This window comes from Mirounga angustirostris, unplaced genomic scaffold (assembly GCF_029215605.1).
Source record: "Mirounga angustirostris isolate CCGP_5_RB_7025 unplaced genomic scaffold, mMirAng1.0.hap1 SCAF_16, whole genome shotgun sequence".
Taxonomy (NCBI): Eukaryota; Metazoa; Chordata; class Mammalia; order Carnivora; family Phocidae; genus Mirounga; species Mirounga angustirostris.
Window position 1 is genome coordinate 52,093,602 of NW_026991724.1, and position 17,871 is coordinate 52,111,472.

Below are 17,871 nucleotides of genomic sequence, written 5' to 3' on the forward strand. Positions count from 1 at the left end.
ATGAAGATCAAGTCACAGAACAAAAGGGATAGTATTATTCATTCATGTTTTAAAGGACCTTAAAATTGTTATCCTTGTGTAAATGCATGGAATAAACCTGAAAGAACACATCCTGAGCAGCTGGTTGGATTTCTCGCCGTGGAAGAGAGTAGGAAGCAAAGAGGCAATGTGAGCGGGACAGGGAGGGGTGATGTTTTACTCCCCATATTCACATAGTGCCTCAATGTTTAAGTGAGCATCTGTTCATGAATCACTTGTGTAAATCAAAATTAGTGTTTAAAAAATAAAAGTCAGGGGTGCCTGGGTGACTCAGTCAGTTAAGCGTCTGCCTTCAGCTCAGGTCATGATCTCGATGGGCATATTCTTGATGTCTGTTTCCACATCCATAAAAAGGCAATTTTGGTGGGGAGAGACGTAATGAGTGGAAAGCTCATAACTGAGCCTATCATTTAATGGGACGGTTAGTAAGTGCTCTCTGCACAGAACCTCATAAAGATGATGGGATTTAACACTGAGTTTGGGTATAACCTATCCCTTTGAGCCCCTTGTTTCCTCATTTCTCTGTGGGCATAATGACACCTATAATCATTCCCTGAGGTCATCGTGAAGGTTGACTGAGACACCATTGTACACGCAATAAAGTCCTCACTGTAATTCAAGAGCACAGAGATGAGTGAGCTCTCCGTGGTCTGTTGACCAGGCTCTTCTTCCCGCATCTTCTTTTCAGTGGAAACTGACCTCGTTTCTTCATCCTCATGGGGTCAAGGACAGATCATTCAATCCAGGGGCCAGCAAGCTAGAGCTCAGAGGCCAAATCCAACCTGCCATCTGTTTTTATGACCCTTGAGATATTGGTTTTCTTAAGTGCCTAACTGAAAATGAAAGTCAAAAGGTGATTGATACTTTGTGACACCTGAAAATTATATGACATTCAAACTTCGGGGTCTATAAGTTAAGTTTTATTGGAACACAGCCATGTTCATTTGTTTTTTATTGCCTGTGGCAACTTTTGTACTACTGGGCAGAGTTGAGTATGTGAGAGACCGTAAGACCTATGTGCCTAAAATACTTACGAATGGGCCCTTTACAGGAAACATTTGCTGACCCCCAATCTAATCCATCACTGGATAATGTAGACCCCAAGCTTCCCTTTCCATTAACCTAGAAGGTTCCCCACTTTAAGAGACCCCCGCCACACACACACACACACACACACACACACACACCCTTCTTCCCCAGCCAACTTACTCATGAGGAGAGCATTGCTTCCATTTTCCATCTTGGTTATAATTTTTTGTCAGTGAGCACCAACTCCGATTCAAAACATAGCCCTCCTTGGTGCATTTGTGAAAGAGTTTTCTTCTGTAGAAGAAGGGGAAGGTACACTTGGGGGGATCTGCAGAGAAAGGAAGGAGCAGAAGGGGAAATATGAACATGGCAAGTTTTAGGATCAACCATCACTAAACTCACAACACATGCTTTGTCCACCACACCCAACTCTTTTCAAAGTGGTCAACACATGGAGAATAGTCAGGATTCGGACTCAGGTATATCCAACACCAAAGTCACTTGGTCGGCTACTATCAGTTGCTTCTTGGATCCTTGGCATCCAAGACAGCCCATCATAGCGATGCTCACCTTGCCCAGTACAGTACCGCCATCTGCCTTGGAATTTCTTGTCGAGTGAACACCAATCATAATCGCTGCGGATGGAGATGCAGTTGTAGTAGATGGTGTCACCATACAGAAATGGAAAGACACAGGTACTGTTAACAAACTCTGGAAAAGAGGAAACATGCCAGGTGTGGGGCAAGCTTGCAAGGGAATTGACTTTCTAACATCTGTCCCAATTATCCGCACCATGCTTGCCCACCACACTCCCCGCTGTGTGGCACAAAATACACGTGACCAGAGGGCCCACACCTCACCTCGTAAGCCAAAATCCTTGAATCTTTCTCATAGTCTCATTTCTCCCTCTCTCCTAGAAGAGTAATCTGTTAGCTTGCCAGAGTGGCTCCTGAGTATCTCTCAAAGCTATCCACCTATCTCTGCACTTTCATCACTACCTAGCATTGCACCTTGCCTTGACTATGACAGTAACTTATTTCTGGATGCCTCCAACCTATTTGTCCCAACCATTCTCCACACTGCAGGGAAAATGTTCATTCTCAAAGACCAGCCTGCCCCTGCCCCCAAGCTATGAATACCCCACTGCTCTTAGGATCAAAAGTAGCATTGAAATGGCTTATGATATTCTGCTTGATCTTAGACTTCAAGCCTCACCTTGGACCACCCTTCCTGTGTTTTCTCTGCTCACACTTTGTTAGGTGTCCTGAGTGTGCCCCCATCTTTCTTGCCTTGGGGATTTTGACATGATTTTCTCTGCTTGGTAGGAACACCACACACCCTTTGCCTATTTACCCTCTTAGGTTCAGCCTAGATGTGAATCTCTATGGAACTTTCTGGAACATCCAAACTACACTAGATCCACTTGTATTGCACTTTCATACAGGTTCCCATTCCTTATAATTATTTAATGCATAATGACTCGTTCAAGGTCTTTCTCATTTGTCAGAAGTGACCCCATGTATCTTGTTCAAAGCTAGACCCATGATATCAACTGATAGGGACTGGCACACAATAGAGACTTAATGAATAAATATTGGTTGGCCCTTCATAAGCCTGAAGTAATTTTGACATGAGATTAGTGTATTGTTATCATTTAACAATTATTATTTATTGATATATGTTATTTACATTTATTATTTAATAATATGCTATTTATTAACAATTATGTTTCCACCTTTATTATGTTATTATTTAACCATGTTATTTGTCATTTTGATATTTATTATTTAATATTTTAAATTATTTAACAATGTGTATAGCATTAGTTATTGTTATGTTTTATTATTAATTAGTTATTATTATGTATTTATATAATATAGCTTACTCTGTGCCAGACATATTACACAGTTTACAAGCACTGATGCATTTAAAGATTTTATTTATTTATTTATTTGAGAGAGAGAGAGAGAGAAACAGCATGAGAGGGGAGAGGGTCAGAGGGAGAAGCAGGCTCCCCGCTGAGCAGGGAGCCCGATGCGGGACTTGATCCCGGGACTCCAGGATCATGACCCGAGCCGAAGGCAGTCGCTTAACCAACCGAGCCACCCAGGCACCCAAGCACTAATGCATTTAATGATATCCTCACATCAGTCCAGTGAACTGTTGTGAGGCTCCTGCTGAGGTCAGCTTTGGTCCTCAGCATGCGATCCCTACACATAGAGACCCTGCTGTCTGCCGACTACCCTGAAAAGAGCTTCCTTCTGACTCCAAAGCCAAGAGGGCTGAAGGGCCACATTTTCCAGTACATACTCCAGGCTACGTTGGTTCAACCCCTAAACAAGTGATTGGCAATTGAAGCAGTTAAGAAACCAACCAACATTTTGGGATTCAAGTTTCCCTTTCACTGGCTTGACTACCGGACAAAGTGTTCCCACATCTCCATTTCTCTCTCGAAACTCCTGATTTCATGAGTGCGTAGGTTAAAACCAGCCATCCACATGTGGAAATGGTCCACTTCTTCCAAGAACTGAGACACTGAGGCAACGTTATCTATGGTGAGCACATAAGAGTTCCATGATTAACTTTCTAACTTAAAAAGCAGGTACAAAAGAGCACGTGTAGGATTCCATTTATATGAAATGTCCAGAAAAGACCAATCTATAGAGATGGAAAGGAGACTCATGGTGCTTGTGCCTGAGGATGGGGATGGGGGGTGATGGCAAATGGATACAAGGGATCTTCTTGGGGTGACGAACATGTTCTAGAACTGGATTGTGGTGATGTTTATACTCTTCTGTAAATTCACTAAAAATCATTGAATGGTACACTTAAAATGGCTGAGTTTTATCAATATGTGAGTTGGCTGTCATGACTAGGGAGGGCCTTTAGTGCCAGAAGAATAGCAAAAGAAAGAGCAAAGTGGCAGAAAGTGCAAAGAACATGATATTGTTTCACGGGTGTGGTTAACATTTGAGATGCTAACAAATAGAGAGATGTCTCCTTACCTAGGACCGGAGGGTGTAAATGGGTAATCAATTCTGAAAGAGAAAAAAAAATGGGTAAAATTTAGACCACCTCCTAAAACACTCCATTCCTAGACTAACTATAAAAGATTTTATTTTTTATATTATTATTATTTATTTGAGAGAGAGTAAGAGAGTGGGGAGGGTCAGAGGGAGATGCAGACTCCCTGCTGGGCAGGGAGCCTAATGTAGGACTCAATCCTGGGACTCCAGGATCATGACCTGAGCCAAAGGCAGTCACTTAACCCACTGGGCCACCCAGGTGCCTGACTAATGACTATTAAACTACCTTGAAGTACATGTAGCCAACTGCCTTCGTGTTGCAGAAAAACCCATGCCATCACATTCTGGATGACTTGTGGTCACTTCCCATGGGGGCGGGCTGTCTCATATCTACCCAAGAAAGCCCATTAACTTAACTCAGGTGTTAAAGACTCAAGGTCTTTCTCGGAGTAAGTTCGAGTAAATCTAGTGTCACCCAACTTCTACCCACTGGTTGAAATTCCACGAGTCTGAAGGTTGGAGGGAAGGTTCTAGCTTTTGCCCACGTCAACGTTTCAGGAAAACAACCTGTTTGTTCAGTGTAGCCTCAGTGGTGATTTTGTTTGGTTGTGTTTCGCCTCTTGGAAAATTTTGCTCTTGTATCATCCCTGAGCCCGTTCTAGGGAGTAAGGTTAGTCCATAAAAGCCAGGTTAGGCCTTGCTAAAGACTAGAAGGGAAATATGAAGGCTCGTTACCCAATAACACTGACTAATGTCTAATGTGCTGTTTGCAGTGTTCCAGCTACTCTCCTCAGTTGACCTTCAAAACCCTAGGAGAGGTTCTAATTTAGAGCTCTCTCTTTCTCCCCATTCCCCCAAAAGTTTACAGTTGAGAAAACAGGAACAGAGAGAGTCATGTGACCACCAACTGGTGGGAACCAGGTCCAAAGTCAAGAAGTCCGGCTTCAGAGGCAGTGTTCTGAACATGATATTGGTACTATCTTGGAATTGTCACTTACCTGCGCAAGGGACTTAATCCATGAGCCTCACTTTGTCTCTGATACAACAATGCTAATTTGTAGGTTCAAATGAGACTCTAACTCAGGAGCTCCTGTGTGGTGCGTCTGGCGTCCATGTTAGGGGATTGCAGCCCTGCTCTTCAGAAAGAAGCTAACAACATGTCAACGATTTTGAAGGCATGGTTAAATAAATGGTCATTGGGGTGGTTTTCTAGGTGCCCGCCTTTGTATTTAGCACCTTATGCCAATTATCTCATTGACACTGATGCTTGCCCCTGTAAGATTGGGGTTATTATATATTTATCGGTTACGTATTAATAGTGACCTCTATCTTGTAGATACACAAATGGAGGTGTACAGAGGGAAATCACTTTCAAAGCCACAAAACTGAACAGTTCAGGTACTCACGCTCCAGAAACTGAGCCTCTAAAATGATCCTGCCTCTGGGGGGTGCTCTTTCTGTCCCTGAAACCCTTCTAGGAGATGCCACAAAGCTGAGCCCCCTCTGTGTCTTGGTGGTGAGTTAGGATACTTTTAGCATAAAACCACGGGTGCTGGGCGCCTGGGTGGCTCAGTTGGTTAAGCGACTGCCTTCGGCTCAGGTCATGATCCTGGAGTCCCGGGATCGAGTCCCGCATCGGGCTCCCTGCTCGGCAGGGAGTCTGCTTCTCCCTCTCCCACTCCCCCCTCTTGTGCTCTTTCTCTCTCTCACTCTCTCTCTCAAATAAATAAATAAAATCTTAAAAAAAAACCCACGGGTGCTGACATTTCATTACAAACTCCAGCTGCCACTGGGTGAGTTTTCTGCCTTGTCTGTCACAGTGCTCTTGGCTTTGCCAACACAACGCCTAATGTTCACCCACCTCTCATCTCTGCTGTCTGTAATCCCCACAGCCTTCTCATTTTACAGGTGAAAGAGCAGAGAGAGACTTTCACCCAAACATTGTCCACAGTCAAAAAGGGGTGCAGCCCGGGCTCATGTCCACCTTGGTCTGGTTCCGGGGAACGGGCTATTTCTTTCAGACCCCGGTGCCCCCAGAAATGGTCCTTGGCCATTCCCATCTATTGATATGGCGGAACACGACCAAATCCTTACAGATCTTCTGTCCCCGTGCTTTAGGTCATTATCACATCACGCCTCCAGCCAAATATGTCTATTTTTACCATTTGATAAATGGTTTTGACCCCTCCCACCTGGTCCTCCTGGTCCTCCTCCAGCTAATGATGCTGGAGAAACACCACCATGGATACTGACTGAGGACCTACAGTGCACTCACTGGGTTTTGAGAAAGGGAAAAACAAAGCTGCCCGACATCCAAAAGCTTGGCCCCTACTGCTCCCTGTGCCACAGATTACCAACCACACCCGTCCCTGGGCTGAAATGGGAGGCGGCTGCTTCTTGACCGACTACCTTCCTCCTCCTCCTGGTCTGCCTTCCCCTCAGAGAGGGTTTGTGGGCACCCAGGCACAGAATCACCCCTGCTCCCTGGGAGCACTCAAAGGAATCAACTCCGGCTTCTTTGACCCAGGCCCCCAAACCTCCCACCTGGAGCCCAAACCCTGGAGCCGGTTCCAGCACCCTCGATGTGGACTGCCCTTGGTACCCGGCTCGCGCGCGGTCTCCCTGGCTCCGGAGAGCGGGAAACTTACGCGTACCCCTCCTGTGTGCATGCAGGGCAGGACTGTTCCAGGGCTTTTGCCTACCGTTTCTGCTTTAATCCTTACCCCAGCGACGTGAGATAAAGATCACTTCCTGTCTACTGAATTTGTTTTCTGGGGAGGCAATTTATACGGTTCAAACGGCAACCAAGTTACAAAAGGGAAATCGTGAAAGAGAACTTTCCAAAATAGCACATAATAAATGTCCTCTTTCTCTTCTTTCTGTTTTTTTTTTTTAATTGTGGTATGAACATGTGCATTAGACCTACCTTCTTAACACATGTTTAAGTCCACATTACAGTCCTGCCGACTGCAGGCAGACCGTCCTCATCCTGTACCCACTAAACAGCAAGGCTCCCTTCTCCCCAGCCTTCGTGTTCCCCCCTCTGCCCTGTGTTTCTGGGAATCTGACAATTTCAGACACTTGATATAAGCGGAGCCTCCACACCCTCTATTTTGCACCAGCTGTTAATGCTGTATGTCAAAGACCCCAGAGACAATTGGGGGAATCTGTTTCCTGCCCTGCTCACCCACAACCGCTGCATCCCCGGGTCTCGCCTTCCTGCCGTGACCCCCGCTCCCCTCCTTCACCCACCTGCTTTCAGCCCACTCACACAGACAGCCAGGGACAGCCAGCTCACTAGACTTCTCATCACCTCCAGTTACCTGCAGACGGCCTGCCCCCGGAGCAGACGTTGCCTCTGATTTATACGCTCTGCTTCTGCCCCTCCCAAGAGAGCTGCTCTCTCACTGCACGGGGCACCAGGACTGACTCCACGGCAGGTTCTCCGTGCCCTAACTCGCGGGGTGCATAGAAGAATCAGGAACATCCACCTGGGAATGCACTATAGCAGCATGCTGAGAGTGGGCTCCCTGCACTAGCTTCAACCCCCTCACCTGCACATGAGTCAGAAATGCAAATCCTTCGTTCCCGCACCAGACCTGCTGGAACTCTGGGGACAGGATCTGCGTAGCAACCAGCCTTCCAGGTGCCCCGATGCTCGCTGAAGTTTGGGAACCCCTGCTCTGTAGCTTGCTTGATCCTTCCATATCCACTTTGTGCCATTTACTCCCTTAATTACTGGGGTTTTAAAAAGATTTTATTTATTTATTTATTTATTTTAGAGAGAGAGAGAGTGCACACACGAGTGGGGGGAGGAGCAGCGGGAGAGAGAGAATCTCAAGCAGACGCTGCGCTGAGCGCGGAGCCCCATGCAGGGATGGATCTCAGGACCCTGAGATCCTGACCTGAGCCGAAATCAAGAGTCAGAGGCATAACGGCTGAGCCACCCAGGTGCCCCACGTAAAGGACAGATCTTAACCCCAGTTCCGATGTGTGGGCGTGGCCACTGGTGGCCACATCTCGATGGTGGAACTGGCCACCATCTCTGGAGGGATCTGGGGAGAGCGGAAGAGGCCCGCGCACTTTGTAAGAGAGACGAGGGATGGAAAAGTGAGTACCTGTAAAGGGGAGGATGTGCTGGTGGACCCCCGGGGCAATCCAAGATGAGGAACGGACATCACCACAGCTGGCCGTGGGGAAGGGAGGGGACCAACCTCACCCTTCAGCGTTGGTCTGAGCTAAGATCTTCCCAGAGTTACCTCACTTACCGCCCATTTGCAAACACTGGGGGACTGACTACTGGTTAGAAACACATCTGCCTTTTCCAAATAGAGATGAGAAAATGGAACTGGAAAAACGTTGATAAAAGCACAGAGCCTGGAGAAGCTGCATTTCTCTCACCTGCCATGTAGGCTTTTGCTTCTTGCGTTCTGCTATTTTGCTAAAATGAATGGATCTTAACACAGCCTCTGGCCTCTCTGCAGATAGGGAGGTCACCCGTTAGTCCCACATAAGCAACAGGGCCGGCACGAGGCCGGGAGGGTCTCACACAGCTTCATGTGGTGGGAATCGTGTCCCTGGCTTGACAGCTGGGGAAGCTGAGGCAGAAGTGGCAGAGCACAGGTTCACTCCAGGCAGCCAACTGAGTGACCCTGGAAAGTTCCTTTTGCTTTCTGAGCCTGTATTCCAAATCTCTGAAATGTTGGGGCTACATACATTCCATTGGAGAGCCCAGCGAATATTCTTTCTCTTCCTTCCTTTTTTTTTTTTTTTGAGTTAATCGTTTTCCATCACATCATTGTTCCCAGTCCATAACCACAATTATTTAGAATGCTACAAACAAAATCAGTGAGAATGTGAGACCAGTTCTCCATACCTCTTATTTAAATCAGCTAATGTTTGTGGCAGATATTGGAGTTTTTGTTGTCAGGGAAGAGACCATCTTTGGCTTTGATTTATTTCTCCCTTTTGGGGGGTAAATTTTATTTATTTATTTATTTATTTATTTATTTATTTATTTATTAAGATTTTATTTATTTGCGAGAGAGAGAATGAGAGACAGAGAGCATGAGAGGGAGGAGGGTCAGAGGGAGAAGCAGACTCCCCGCTGAGCAGGGAGCCCGATGTGGGACTCGATCCTGGGACTCCAGGATCATGACCTGAGCCGAAGGCAGTCGCTTAACCAACTGAGCCACCCAGGAGCCCATAAATTTTATTTATTTTTAAAGTGTTTATTTTCTTTTCTTTTTAAAAAAGATTTATTTATGAGAGAGAGAGAAAGGGTAGAGGGGGAGAGAGAGAGAATCCTGAAGCAGACTCCCCACTGAGTGTGGAGTCCGACTCGGGGCTCAATCCCAGGACCCCAAGATCACAACCTGAGCAGAAATCAAGAGTCAGCCGCTCAACCTACTGATTCACCCAGATGCCTATGGGTAAATTTAGAAAAATGCTCTTGCTTTTAATGATCACTTCTCCCAAAGATCATGGAAAGTTATATTCCTGAATATTCATGAGGTCACAGAGGCAGTGATAAATACGTGCAGTGTTGGGGAGGCACCTTCTGGAGATTCACCTGGACCCACACCCTAAAGGCATGTCCAGGACACTCTGAGCGGGACCCAGAACACCCTACCCTCTGGAAGGTCCACCATGAACATCAGAGGGGACCCATTATTCCTTTCTTACTCAACTGAATCGTCATTACCCAAGGCAGTCAACCAACAGTGATAAAATATTTTTTAGAACCAGAGTTGGTATCTAGCCAACAGTGCTTGTAAGGTTGAGATGAGGAAAAGAAAAGGAAAGAAAAAACCCCCCAAAACTTAAGGTCCTAAACCTACCAAGGGGCAGAGCTGGACTTAGATTCTAGAGCTTTTATGTGAATCACAGGGAAACCCAGAGATAAATCACTAATGATTCTAGCACAGAGGGGATTACGTGGGGCTCTTTTATCTTCTGCAAAAATGGCCCTGGGTTTGGACTCAGGTTTCCTTGCAACGGCTGTTCTAGACCCAGTGGAAATATATACAGGCATTAACGGCCCACAGACTAACTTTCAAATCCTGGGTCTCCCACTTACTAGTTGGGGACATGAGCTACAATGTTTCAGAGCCCCACAGCACGCGAGGAGTAGCAGGCATTCACCCTTCACCAGACGTTGTTTTTGAGAGCTGAGTAATCGTAGATAAGAGGCAGTACGTCTTCCTGAAACCCTGTGTATGAATTTGCAAGAACTGCTGTGACAAAATACCCCAGACTGGGTGGTTTGGACAACAGAAAAGTCTTTTCTCAGAGTTCTGGATGCCAGAAGTCCATGATCAAGGTGCTGGCAGATTTGATCTCTGGGTGAAGGCTCTCTTTGTGGCTTGTAAATGGCCAGCTTCCTCCCTGTGTCCTTATACGGCTTTTTCCTCTGTGCTTGTATATAGAAAAAGAGATCTCTGGTGTCTCTTCTCATAAGGACATCAGCCCTATTGGCTTAAGGTCCCAGATTTACCACTTTACTTAACCGTTATTCCCTCCTTATGGGTCCTATCCCCAAATTCACATTGGGTGTTAGGGCATCAGCGTATATATTTGCAGTGCTGGCAACACAGTTGAGCCCCTAACACCCTGATTTATCTCTGCAAAAGGAGATTGTTGGCTGCAGCTTGTTGGAACCACAGGAAAATCTGAGATCATGGGCATGAATTGAAAGTCAACATAACAAGCAAAAGTGTCTCAATTCCTGGAAAAGTTGAGTCCTATCCATATGTAGACAACTGATAACTTACCTTCAATCGGTAGCTCTTGTGGAGTCGAGAGTTTCATGAGAACCAGAGATGGGGGGATTTGGCACGCAGAGAAGAGGAAGAGGATGCACATTTTGTTAAGGGTCCAAAACGCCTGGGTTTGAATTTAGCGTCCACCTCTTTCTCACTGTGAGATTCCGGGCACCTGGCGGAACGGATTTCAATCCTGTTTTTCTCATCCATAAAATTGGGATCATCTAAGTACTCTTTATTTTCCTCACCAAACCTGCTCCTCCTGCTGTCCCATCTCAGTGAATGACACAGCCATTCACCTGGATGCGTGGGTCACCCCTGGGATATCCCATCTGCCACCCTGTAGCCAGTCCTACGGACTTTAGCACTGAGATGGTCCTGGACCCAGCCACTTCCTGCTCCTGCCTATGCTCTCTCTTTCATCCAAGCACCATGATTCCCCCAGCACACCGCACAGCTGCCTGACCGGGCTCCCTGCTCTGCACCTCTGTGCCCCCTCTATTCTCTTCACATAGTAGCTAGAACAAGGTCATGTTGCTCCTGTGATGAGAACCTCCCATAGCCTCCACAACACTTAGGAAAAAAATGCCAAAGTCCCTGGTCCGTCTGACCTTGGACTTTCCCCATCGCTTGCCCAAACCAAGCAGCCTCCCTGCTATTTCTCCAGCTCCCCAAACAGTGTGATCTCAGGTACTGACATTGTGTGTCTGTCTGCAGAAACACCATTCCCAGAAGACATGGGCAGGACTTCTTCCCTCTTTTTCTTCAGATCTCCGTGATTCAGTGTCGACTGTCCTAGAAAGGCTGTTCTTTTTTTTTTTTTTTTTTTTTTTAATTTGAGAGAGAGTGAGCAAGACAGCATGAACAGGGTGGAGGGGCAAAGGGAGAGGGAGAAGCAGGCTCCCCGCCGAGCAGGGAGCCCGATGCGGGGCTCGATCCCAGGACCCTGAGATCATGACCTGAGCCACAGGCAGATGCTTAACTGAACAAGCCACCCAGGTGCCCCTAGAAAGGCTGTTCTAAGCCCCTCTCTCTAATGCAGTCCCTCTGATTTTGAGGAGCAGAGAGCCGTTTTCGGGAAATTTTGACAACGACATCCAGCGAACGTCTCTGGCACGTTGCTTAAGGCCGGGGGCCAAATGGCAGATTTGTCAGCACGCCCACATGTCCTCATGGTCACCATGTGTGCACAATACCATAGGAAAAAGCGTGTAGGTATTTATTTTGGACAGAAGCCATTTGGTTGGGTGGAAAATACTGTGAATCCTCTAGTCAGGTGAATCTGGGTTTGATTCCCACTCTGCCCCGGAGCAAAACCATCATCATTAGTAACTATTCATGTTAGAAACGGTGTTGGTGAGGGCGCCTGGGTGGCTCAGTTGGTTAAGCGACTGCCTTCGGCTCAGGTCATGATCCTGGAGTCCCGGGATCGAGTCCCGCATCGGGCTCCCTGCTCGGCAGGGAGTCTGCTTCTCCCTCTGACCCTCCTCCCTCTCATGCTCTCTGTCTCTCATTCTCTCTCTCTCAAATAAATAAATAAAATCTTAAAAAAAAAAAAAAGAAAGAAAAGAAACGGTGTTGGTGAATGTGCAGCGGCTTGATTCAACTCCTGGCTGGTCCTCGTACTAGCTATGTGACCCCCTATGCTTTGGGCCTCACTTTCCTGGCGTGTAAGCTAGACATGACAATTGCATCTAATTCATAGGAGTGTTGTATTACATGCATTGGTATGTGCAAAGCAATTTAAACAATCCCTAGCACAGAGTAAGTGCCATGTCAGTGTTTGCTTTGATCGTGGCTGTTACCACCACAATTATTACTGCAGGTAATAGTAACAAAGTTCTTATTTTAAGATGATCATTCTACAACCCAGACAAAACCTCTATCAGGTAAGCAATAGTGTGAACCCAATTTGTGGGTGGAAAAACCAAGGCCCCAAAGAGTTAAGTAACTTGACGAAAAAAGGTGGGGTAGGTTTCAAATTCCACGGTGTCCGATTCCAAAGTGCTCTGAGCCACTATGTGGCGCAATCTCTTTGGACAAGCCTGACAATGTTCAGGAAATCACGGTATAGTCCAAGCACGTGGAGGATGATGTTCCACTTAGGCAGAACTTAATTTTATACCTGGAACTTCAACCGTGATGGGCTCAAGCCTGACCCCTAGTGGATGCCTCAAGAAGAACGTGTGAGGGTTTGCTTTCCCTTCACCTCTTCACCAGTATTTAAGATTTGATATTTGGATGATAGCCATCCCAACAGGAATAAGATGACATCTCAGTGGTTTTGATTTGAATTTCCATGATTAGTGATGTTGAACACCTTTTCATATACCCATTGGCCATTTATATGTCTTCTTTGGAAAAACATCTATTGGGGCCCTTTTGCCCATTGGTACAGCCATTGTGGAAAACAGTATGGAGATTCTTCAAAAAAACAAAAATTGAACTACCATATGCTCCAGCAATCCTACTTCTAGGTATATATCCAAAGGAAATAAAGTCACCACCCTGAAGAGATACCTGCACTCCCATGTTCACTGCAACATTGCTCACAATAGCCCAAATATGGAAGCAACCTAAGTGTCCATTGATGGATGAATGGATAAAGAAAATGTATATATAATGTACATATGTATCATGCACCATTATCCATCCTTAAAAAAGGAAGTCCTGTGATTTGTGACAACATGAATTAACCCAGAGGACATTATGCGAAACAAAACAAGTCACACACAGAAAAAAAAATGTATGATCGCACTTATATGTAGAATCTAAAAAAGTTGAAATCACAGAGGGTCGCCTGGGTGGCTCAGTCGTTAAGCCTCTGCCTTCAGCTCCGGTCATGATCCCAGGGTTCTGGGATCGAGTCCCGCATTGGGCTCCCTGCTTGGTGGGGAGTCTGCTTCTCCCTCTGTCTGCCACTCCCCCTGCTTATGCTCTGCCTCTCTCTCTCTGACAAATAAATAAATAAAATCTTTAAAAAAAGTTGAAGTCACAGAAACAGAGAAGGGTAGTGAAAATGGGGAGATGCTGGTCAAAGGGTACAACTGGAAGACTTACTATAAAGCTAACTGATTAAGACAGTAACCAGGACAGTACAATATTAATGAAATGATAGACAAGTAGATCAATGGAACAGGATAGAATCTGGAAACAGATTCACATATATAGAGTCAGCTAATCTCTGACAAAGGAGCAAATGCAATTCAGTGGAGAAAAAGTAGTGTTTTCAACAAATGGTGTTGGATCACTGAGTTTGCAAAACAACTATCTGCCAGTGGACTGGTATCCAGAATACATGAAGAATTCTTACAACTCAGCAATAAGAAAACAAACAACCCAATTTAAAAAAAAAGAGCAAAAGATCTGCACAGATATCTCACTAAAGAAGACATGCAGATGACAACTGAGCTTATGGACAAATGATCAAGATCATGTGTCAGTAGGGAATTGCAAGTTAAAACAATGAAATACCACAACACTCCTATTAAGATGGTTAAAATCCAAACACCAACACCCCCAATGCTGGCGAGGATGTGGAGTGGCAAGAACTCTCATTCATTGCTGGGGGTAATGCAAAATGGTGCGGCCATTTTCGGGGTTTGGCGGTTTCCTACAGAGCTAAACTTGCTCTTATCATATGACCTAAATGAGTTGAAAATGCATGTCCAGGGGTGCCTGGGCAGCTCAGGTGGTTAAGCATCTGCCTTCAGCTCAGGTCATGATGCCGGGGTCCTGGGATTGAGTCCAGGGTCCTGGGATTGAGTCCTGAACTAGGCTCTTTGCTCAGTGGGGAGCCTGATTCTCCCTCTGCCTGCCGCTCCCCCTGTTTGTGCTCTCTCTCTCTCTCTGTGACAAAGAAATAAAAATGTAAAAAAAAAAAGAAAAGAAAAAATAAGCCATCAGACCTATTCTCTCTTTAAAAAACAAAAAACAAACAAAAAACTGAAAACTCATGTCCACACAAAAACTTGCACACAGAGGTTTACAGCAGCTTTATTCATAACTGCCAAAATCTGGGAGCAACCAAGATGTCCTTCCATAGGTCAGTGGATAAATAAACCAGTACATCCAGACAATGGGATATTATTCAGGGATAAAATGAAAGGAACTATCACGAGCCACATAAAAACCATTGGGGAACCTTAAATACATATCGCTAAGTGAACAAAACCATTCCTAAAAAGCTACATACCGTATGGTTCCAACTATATGATATTCTGGGAAAGGCAAAGCGATGGCTACAGTCATCCCTAGAGGAGAAATTCCACCCTAAGGGGAAAGGCGTCCTGGTGGGGATCAGAGAAAGAACTTGGAAGTACAGAGACCTGAGGTGGCTGATGGGGATGCTTTTGTAGGAGACGAGGGCAAACAGAAGGGAGAAATCCTTTGGAGGCTGGTTGGTGATAAGGGAAAGGAAGGGCACACTTTAGGACACTATGAAATAAAATAGAAGCCCCCAAAGAGAAGAAACCACAAACCTTCCCGCCATTGAGCGCCCCTCCTCCCCCGTAAAAAGCCGCCCAGGAAAGAAACAGCCTCTCATTATGTGGACGACAGAGGGCGCCCTTGAGCTACAAATCTTAAAAAACCATCAACCCCCGAGTGTGATATGCTACAAGGTGGCGGTCTTTGTGCGTGCGCGCGCGCACACACACCCCAGAAGCAAATGAAGCAAGGGAGTGAAATATCCTCAAATAAGTGTTTGGAGATAGGAAAAACATCTTGAGTTAGAAATTCAAAAAGTACTAAAATGAATTTTTAAAAATGGGGAAAAAATGGAACGAGCTGGAAATGGAGAAAAAAAATATAAAGTGTCCGAAGTGAAAACTAAATTAAAATGTGGCCAAGGGACAGTAGCTCTAAGTGCAGACTCAAGAAGGGGCATTTAAGAAAGGCCCAGGAGGATGAAAACAAGATAAAAATATAACAGGAATTATAGAGGCTGTGATTGAAATAAAGCAACTTACATGACATTTGTAATGCGTGTCCCTGAAAAAGAATAACAAGACAAAGGAAGAAAAATAGTATTTGCGATACAATCAAAGAAAACTATGCAAAAATAAAAGAAGATCAGAATCTACATATTAAAAGATCCACCACGGGCACCTGGGTCTCAAATGAACATTGGTTCTAGGATCTCAGAATGTGTATTCATTCTGAACAACAACAGTTAAACCTAAAATTTAGCAGGAAAATATTTAACTTAGGGTTAGTTCTCGAACTTCACAGCTAACATCACACACAACCATGAACACCTGAAAACTTTCCTTTAAGATCAGGAAGAAGACAAAGATGCCCATTCTTTTTTTTTTTTTTTTTTTTAAGATTTTATTTATTTATTTGAGAGAGAGAGAATGAGAGACAGAGAGCATGAGAGGGAGGAGGATCAGAGGGAGAAGCAGACTCCCTGCTGAGCAGGGAGCCCGATGCGGGACTCGATCCCGGGACTCCAGGATCATGACCTGAGCCGAAGGCAGTCGCTTAACCAACTGAGCCACCCAGGCACCCAAAGATGCCCATTCTCACCACTTCTATATTCAACATAGTGCTGGAAGTCCTAGCCAGAACAATTAGGTAAGAAAAAAGAAGTAAAAGGTATCCAAATTGGAAAAGAAGTAAAATTATCTCTGTTCACAGACAACATGATCTTATACGTAGAAAACCCTAAAGATCACACACACACACACACACACACACGGTTGGAACTAATTAATAAAATCAGCAAAGTAGCAGGATACAAAATCAACACACAAAATTCAGTTGCATTTCTCTATGCTAACGATGAACAATCTGAAAAAAAATTAGGAAAACAAACCCATCTACAATAGCACCAAAAAGAATACAATACTTAGGAATAAATTTAACCAAGGAGGTGAAAGATCTGAACACTGGAAACTATAAAATGTTGCTGGAAGAAATTCAAGACAACACCGATAAATGGAATGATATCCTATGTTCATGGATTGAAGATTCAGTGTTGTTAAGATGTCAATATGATTCCCAAATGATCTACGGATTCAATTCAATCCCTACCAAATGCCCATGAGATATATATATATAGCAGAAATAGGAAAGAGCCATCCTAAAATTCATATGGAATCTCAAGGGACCCTGAATAGCCAAAACATTCTTGAAAAAAAGACAAAGTTAGAGGTCTCCTACTTCCTGATTTCAAAAGCTACAGTTATCAAAATAGTGTGATACTGACTTAAAGACAGATGTAGACCAATGGAATAGAATAATTTGAAATTTTCTAAAGAGTACTTTTTCCAGCTTCCAGTTTTGATGTGGTTCAACACTCGTAACTACATTTGTGTTCTTCAAATTGCTGATAGCTTCAGAGCATGAAACAATGTCCTGCGTAAAATTTTGCACATAACTGCAGAACTGAGAACTGAGAACATCTCTATGGTTCTACATAGGAAATAGTAAGTGCTCCATGGAGGAAGTCAGTTCTGTAGAATGGTCCTATCACAAGATGCTCTTTCAATCCAAGTGGAATGTGTTCCAGGAGTCATGATGGAGGGCTGCTTACAGAAATCCATTCTCCCCCCATCATTGTAGCACAATGGGAGCTGGTTACATGGGGGGCGGCTACACTGTATTTGCCTGCTTCTTCTGCAGTTAGATGGGGCCATGTAATGACACTCCCTAAGTAGCTGCTTACCCAGGACCAGGGTAATGAGATGAATTTAGAACAACAGCTGCCGAAGGATCACCACTGGATTGACATGATAATATATCATGGCCACTCTCGGCAGCCTTTTATGTTGTTCCTTTTAGAGAAATGAATAGGGTTGTAACAATCTTTCATGTCTATCTTTGGTGCCATTTATCTCTGAAATTCCCAAGAGATAGAGCATTTCTCTTTGTGCCCCATTCTAGTAGGACACCAGCAACAGTGACCTCCGGTGTAATGGCTGATAGTCCAAGAGTGAGGGAACCAATGTGAATGGTAAACCTTTCTGAAAATATTTTTTCAAACTGTATCACTCCCAGGACCTGGGGAA